Raw genomic sequence first — 7,596 nt, 5'->3', positions numbered from 1 at the left:
GCTACACAGAAGTAGAAAAGGCTATTTAAAAATTCGTATAGAACCAAGAAAGAACCTAAGTAGCCACAAAGCTTGAGGCATCACATTACTTTACTTCAAACTACACTACAGCACTACAGTAACCAAAACAGCATGGTACTGGTATAAAAACAGACACATACACCAATGGAACAGAATAGAGAGCCCAGAAATAAGACCACATAGCTACAACTATCTAACCTTTGACAAAGCTGGCAAAAACAAGCAATGGAGAAAAGATTCCCTATTCAATAAATGGTGCTGGAATAACTGGCTAGCCATATGCAGAAGATTGAAGTTGGACTTCTTCCTTATACCACAAAAAAAACAACCCAAGGTGGATTAAATACTTAAATGTAAAACCCAAAACTATAAAAGCCCTGGAAGACAACCTAGGCAATACCATCCTGGACATAGAGATAGGCAAAGATTTCATGATAAAGACACCAAAAACAATTACAACAAATGCAACTATTGACAAGTGGGATCTTATTAAACTTAAAAGCTTCTGCTCAGCAAAAGAAATTATCAATAGAGTGAACAGACAACCTATAGAATGAGAAAAAGTGTTTACATACTATGTCTCTGATAAAGATCTAATATTCAATATCAGGAACTTAAATTTACAAGAGAAAAACAAACAACCCTATTAAAAAGTGGCCAAAGAATTGTCTATTCATGTCCTTAGCCTACTTTTTGATGGGATTGTTTGTTTTTTTCTTGCTAATTTGTTTGAGCTCATTGTATATTGTGGATATTAGTTCTTTGTCAGATATACAGATTGTGAAGATTTTCTCCAATTCTGTGGATTGTCTGTTTACTCTGATGACTGTTCCTTTTGACGAGAAAAAGCTCTTTAGTTTAATTAAATCCCACCTGTTTATCTTTATTTTTCTTGCATTTGCTGTTGGGCTCTTGGTCATGAAATCTTTGCCTAAGCCAATGTCCAGAAGGGTTTTTTTGATGTCATCATCTAGAATTTTTATACTTTCAGGTCCTAGATTTAAGTTCTTGATCCATTGGGTTGATTTTTGTATAAGGTGAGAGATAAAAATCCAATTTCAATCTCCTACTTGTGGCTTACCAATTATCCTAGTACCATTTGTTGGGTAGGGTGTTCTTTCCCCACTTTGTTTTTGTTTGCTTCGTCAAAGATCAGTTGGCTGTAAATACTTGGATTAATTTCTTGTTTCTCCAATATGTTCCATTTTTCTATGAGCCTGTTTTTATACAAGAACTATGCTGTTTTTGTGACTATGGTCTTATGATATAGTTTGCAATCAGGTAATGTGATGCCTTCTGATTTGTTCTTTTTGTTTAATATTGTTTTGGCTATGCGGGCTCATTTTTGGTTCCATATGAATTTTAGGATTGTTTTTCCTAGTTCTGTGAAGAATGATGATGGTATTCTGATGGCAATTGCATTGAATTTGTAGATTGCTTTTGGCGGTATGGTCATAGACAATTCTCAGAAGATATACAAATGGCCAACAAACATATGAAAAAATGCTCAGCATCACTAATGATCAGGGAAATGCAAATTACAACCACAATGCAACGCCACCCTACTCCCACAAGAATGGTCATAATAAAAAAAAAGATGTTGGTGTGAATGTGGTGAAAAGGGAACACTTCTACACTGCTGGTGGGAATGTAAGCTAGTACAATCACTATGGACAATAGTATGGAGATTCCTTAAAGAACTAAAAGTAGAAGTACCATTTGATCCACGAATCCCACTATTGGCTATGTACCCAGAGGGAAAAATAGTCATTATACAAAAAACATACTTGCACACACATATTTATAGCAGCACAATTTGCAATTGCAAAAATGCAGAACCAATCGAAGTGCCCATCAATCAACGAGTGGATGAAGAAACTGTGGTATACATGTATGATGGAATACCACTCAGCCATAAAAAGGAATGGATTAATAGCAGTTGCAGCAACCTGGATGGAATTGAAGACTATTATTCTAAGTGAAGTAACTCAGGAATGGAAAACCAAACATCATATATTCTCAATTATAATTGGAAGCTAAGCTATAAGGATGCAAAAGCATAAGAATGACACAATGGACTTTGGGGACTCAGGGAGAAACGGGAGAAGGTGGTGAGGCATAAAAGGCTACAAATTGGGTTCAGTGTATACAGATGAGGTGATGGATGCACCAAAATCTTACAAATCAATACATAACTTACTAATGTAACGAAATGCCCCTGGTGTCCTAAAACCTATGGAAATAAAATAATGTTTAAAAAGTGGGCAAAGGACATGAGTGCTTTTCAAAAGAATACATACATGTGACCAACGACCATAGAATACAAAGCTCAATATCACTGATCATTAGAGAAATGCAAATCAAAGGCACACTGAGACACCATCTCACACCAGTCAGAACGGTACTATGAAAATGTCAAAAAATAACAGATGCTGGCAAGGTTGTGGAGAAAGAGAACACATACAATGTTGGTGGGAGTGTACATTGGTCCCACCATTGTGGAAAGCACAACAGTGCTTTCCTCTAAAGAGATAAAAGCGGAACTATCACTTGACCCAGCAGTCTCACTACTGGATATATACCCAGAGGTATATAAATTGTTCTGTCATAAAGACACAAGCACGTAAATGTTTATTGCAGCACTATTCACAATAGTAGAGACATGGAATCAACCTAAATGCCCAACCATGACAGCTTGGATGCAGATAATATGGCATATTGTGGAGGAAAAGTTAAATCTTAAATTTGAACTCAATTGAACAGAGACACAAACAATGGTCACTAAGTCCTGGAACGAGTTGTGTGAGCCCCTTGAGGTATTCATCCAATGCTGCTTTGGAGAAACAGTTATTGAAAAACAACAGTTATTGAAAAACAGTTATTGAGAAAAACAGGTAATTGCAAAAACAAGTTGACCTTTTTGTGTTCCTTGAGCTCAGTTGTGAAGGGCCCTCATGCCTGGGCCTCATGACAAACAACTTGTTACAAAAAGAGCTTGATTCCCAGATCTTGCCGAAGCTTCATGGGACCTTTCCTCATTTGTGCACGGACTAGTGGCCAATTCTGAATCCCAGGCTGTTGCTTCCCAGTCTGGTGATGAATCCTCCGTAATCTGGTGAGTGTAAATATATATATATATATGTATGTATATACATTTTCCCTTCTCCCCTTCCCATTAAAATTTGTTTATTGTATCATTTGCTTATTATATCTATATTGCCATATACTCGGGATAAAGTCTGTTTACCTTTAAATATATTGTGTGTTTCCTTTCTTTCCTCACACGTTTCCCACACAGAACACACATATGTACCATGGAATACTATGCAGCTACGTGTTCTCACTTGTAACTGGGAACTAGATAATGAGAACTTATGAACACAAAGAAGGAAACAACAGACAACAGACACTGGGGTCTACTTGAGTGGGGAAGGTGGGAGAAGGGAGAGGAACAGAAAAGATAACTATGGGGTACTGGGCTTAATACTTGTGTTATGAAATAATCTGTATAACAAGCCCCTGTGATATGAGTTTATCTATGTAACAAACCTTCCCATGTACCCCTGAACCTAAAATAAAAGTTGTTTTATATCCTTTATGAAAGCTGTAAGATCTGCTCCTATGTGTTTGTATGTCTATATGTGTTACATGTATGTGATAATATTTTGTAAATAAAGCTCGTCCTTAAATCGTTAGTTAAATAGAAATAGCTTTACAATTATCCATTAAAAATAATTAGATGTTTGATTTAACTGTGAGCTTATGTCTTTTGTTGAGAGTTTCTAGATTCATGGGTCTTGATAGGTGAACATGAAGGAGTATGGAGACACGTCCTCAGTGCGTAGACCAGCAGCTACAAGCCAGAATCAAGTAGTCAGCCCCTTCTTTCTGTGCTTTTCCTGTTTTGCCTCCTGGCTTTTTAGGCGTGGTTGGATCCTCCAGTTACAGCCTTCACAGCTCTGTCTTTAGTCCTAATAGATTCAGGAAGGCCTTGATCTTCATAGTTTCCCTGGGTGCCTTGTGGCTACTTGGGACCTAGAATTACTGAGGGAAGGCATTAGGGATGCTACCTGTGTCATAGTTTCAAAATTCTGTTCAGTAATTTAAAATCTTAAAGCCACATTAAATTAAGTAATACATAACCATAAAATATCTTGAGTCATTTGTAAGCTAAAATAGTGAAATATTAACAATTAAAAATTAGTTAATTAGTTTAGGTCTATATAGCATGACATGTTACTTGTATATGGTATAGAAAACCTAAATATTTTTAGTTCTGTTAATAAACAGTAATTTGAAGAACCATGTTTCTTAAAAGTTATAAAATGGTTTTTATCTAAAAATATTGATACAAGACAGTTGAAAATCACTTTTTAGGGTTTTCACTGAAAATTGGGGGTCCTAAGACTACTTACTAGATATGAGAGGAAAAATTTTCCATACAGAGTGTATAAAAAGCAAGATATGCTCTTTTTTTCTTTTTTGAGAACAAGTCTTGTTCTGTTGCCCAGGCTGGCATGCAGTAGCATGATCTCAGCTCACTGCAACCTCTGCCTCCCCAATTCAAGCGATTCACCTGCCTCAGCCTCCCAAGTAGCTGGGATTACAGGTGCTCACAACCACACCCAACTAATTTATGTATTTTTAGTAGAGACGGAGTTTCACCATGTTGGCCAGGCTGATCTCGAACCCCTGACCTCAAGTGATGGGCCTGCCTCACCCTCCCAAACTGCTGGGATTACAGGCTTGTGAACATATGCTTTGATGATAAGACTTATAAAGACATAAAAGTGTGTTTTAATTTTTTTTGGTTTGAAGTTACTTAAAGATTTCAAATTGAAGAAGTAAAAAAACTAGATAAAAATAGATAAATATAGAAAGTTGGGGGAAATACGAAGCATAGGTTCACAAAAACCTGGGATTAACAGATGAGAACATTTGATAAATTTATTTATAAAGTTTTATTAAATTAACTTTAGAGGCTGGGCCTGGTGGCTCACGCTTGTAAATAATATAATTTTCTTGCCAGTTATGTCCAACTATGATAGTTTAAAGTCATTTCCAGAGTAAATTGCTTAATTCTGAGGCAGTTTCTGAAAACGTTACAATCTTGCAAAATCCTGGAAGATTGTATCTTTAAGGAGGTTCATGAAAGGATGGAGAAGGCCTGAGAAGCACTCTTGAATACAGGGTTTTGAGAACTTTAGAATTCTATTATTTCAACTGGTAAGAATTCCCAGAACATTAATGAAGAGACTGACTGGTTAATAAAACTGCTAACCCAAGCAGAATAAAAATCAATTGAATACCAAGAAAATACTTTGCCAGATTTTCATGCCAAATCAGCCATTACTTAAATAGTCTAGATAAAGAATATGAATGAACTGCATAGTCCAAGTCAAATTATTTATGATAATCTCTGGTTAGTCAGTGCTATGCACCTAAGTTGAAGAAACAGTCCAGTGTTAAGCATGGAGAACCAGAATGTCTTCCTTGTCCTTCCTGAGTTCTGAAAGCTTTTCTTATTAAAAATTCTGCATTCTGATTCTTGGGTGTGACAGTAAAGCAAGATGGCAGAAAGAAGGCTCCACTGATTGTCTCTCCTGCAATGACACCAGATGAACAACTATTAATATCCACATGGAAAATACATTCATAAGAACCAAAAATCAGGTGAGTACTCAGAGTACCTGGTTTTTGCCTCATATCACTGAAAGAGGCACTGAAGAGGGAGAAAACACAGTCCTGAAGTCACCATTTCCTCATCCCCAGCAGTGATAGCATGGTGCAGAGATCAACTCTGCATTCTGCAGGAGGGAGAACACAGCAATTGTGAGGCACTGAACTCAGTGGTGTCCTGTTAGAGCAGAAAGGAAAACCAGATCAAACCCAGTTAATGCCCATCCACAGAGGGATCAGTTAAACCAGCCCCAGCCAGAAGAGAATCAGATTCCAGTGTTTGGAAATTGAGTATTTAGAAACCTGGCAACTAAGGGCTCCCGCACTCTGTGTATCTAAGAAAACTTGAAAGGCAGCCTAGGCCATCAGGACTGCAACTCTTAGGTGAGGCCTAGGGCTGAACTGGGCCCAGGGACAGTGGACTGGGGTGGGGAAGGCATGCAAGATACTGAGACACGAGCTGGGGCAGCAAAAGCAGTTCTGGCATTATCACTCCCCTAACACCAGACTGCACAGCTCATGGCTCCAAAAGGGACCCCATTCTTCTGCTTGAGGAGAGGAGGGAAAAGAATAGGGAGTACTTTGTCTTTCATCCTGGACACCAGCTCAGCCACAGCAAGATGGTGCACTGGTCAGAATCCTGCAGCCTCCTTTCCAGTCTCTGGCTCCTAGACATTCCTAGACACACCCTGGGCCAGAAGGAAACCTGCCGCCTTGAAGAAAAGAACCCCTTGCTGGCAGGATTTATTGCCTGCAAACTTGAAAACCTTTGGGTTCTGAATAACCCGCAGCCATACCCAGTACTAGATCAAGGGCCTTGGATGACCCCCATAGACTTGCTAGATTTAGGTGAACTCAGCACATTACCAGCTGTGGTGGCTAAAAGGCAAAACTCCTTCTTCTTGGGAAAAGTAGGGGAAAATTAAAGGGGAGTTTGTCTTGCCCCTTAGGTACCAGCAAGGCCAGAGGTGGGTAGAGCACCAAGCAAGCTTTCGGAATCCCTAATTCTAGGACTTGATTCTTGATTGGCATTTATGAAGCTCCCCAGGACCAGTAGGGAGCCCATTGCCCTGAAAATGGCAAGTCCCAGGCCAGGCAGCATCCACCGCAAGCTGACAAGAGGCTTTGGGCCTTAAGGGAACGTTGGTGGTAGCCTGGCAGTACTAATTGTGGCCTGAGGTGGTGGTGGCTACTCTGCCTTTAGGAAAGGAAGGGAGGAATAGGAAGGATTATGTCTTGTGGTTTGAGTGCCAGATCAGCCGCAATGCAATTGAATGTCAAGTGGACTTTTAAAATTTTTGACTCTACTCCCTGACTTATAAATGGCATTTCTGGACCCAGTCAGGGGCTGACGGCACTCATTGCCCTAAAGGAAAGAACACAGGGCTGGCTTTGCCACCTGATAATTGTAGAGACCAAAGGCCTTGAGTGAACATAGGCAACAGGCAGTCGTCAGAAAGTGCATGTAGCAGGACTTGAGCAAGACCCAGTGCTGTGCTAGCTTCAGGTCTGATCCAGGGCAGTCACAGCGGTGGTGGCCAGGGATGCTTGTGTCTTTTGTTTCCCAGCTTTAGTGGGCTTAGAACAGAGAGAAAGACTCTGTATCTTTGAGAAAAAATAACGGTAGAGAACAAGAGTCTCTGGCTAGTAATTCAGAAAACTCTCCTGGATCTTGTTGAAGGCTGTCAAGGTGGTACTTGTCTGAGTCTAGAAGAATTACAGCATTATTGGGTACAAGGTACCCATAAAGCAGATATGGCTTAGATCACAACACCCAAGTCTTTTCAAATATGTGAAAAGTCTTCCCAAGAAAGACAGCTATAAATAAGCCCAGACAGTGAAGACTACAATAAATATTCACCTTTTCTCTTTTTTAATTTTATTTTTTAAACCTCG

The sequence above is a fragment of the Symphalangus syndactylus genome, chromosome Y (assembly GCF_028878055.3).
Source record: "Symphalangus syndactylus isolate Jambi chromosome Y, NHGRI_mSymSyn1-v2.1_pri, whole genome shotgun sequence".
NCBI classification, from domain to species: Eukaryota; Metazoa; Chordata; class Mammalia; order Primates; family Hylobatidae; genus Symphalangus; species Symphalangus syndactylus.
The sequence above is the reverse complement of the archived record's forward strand: the minus strand, read 5'-3'. Positions refer to the sequence as shown.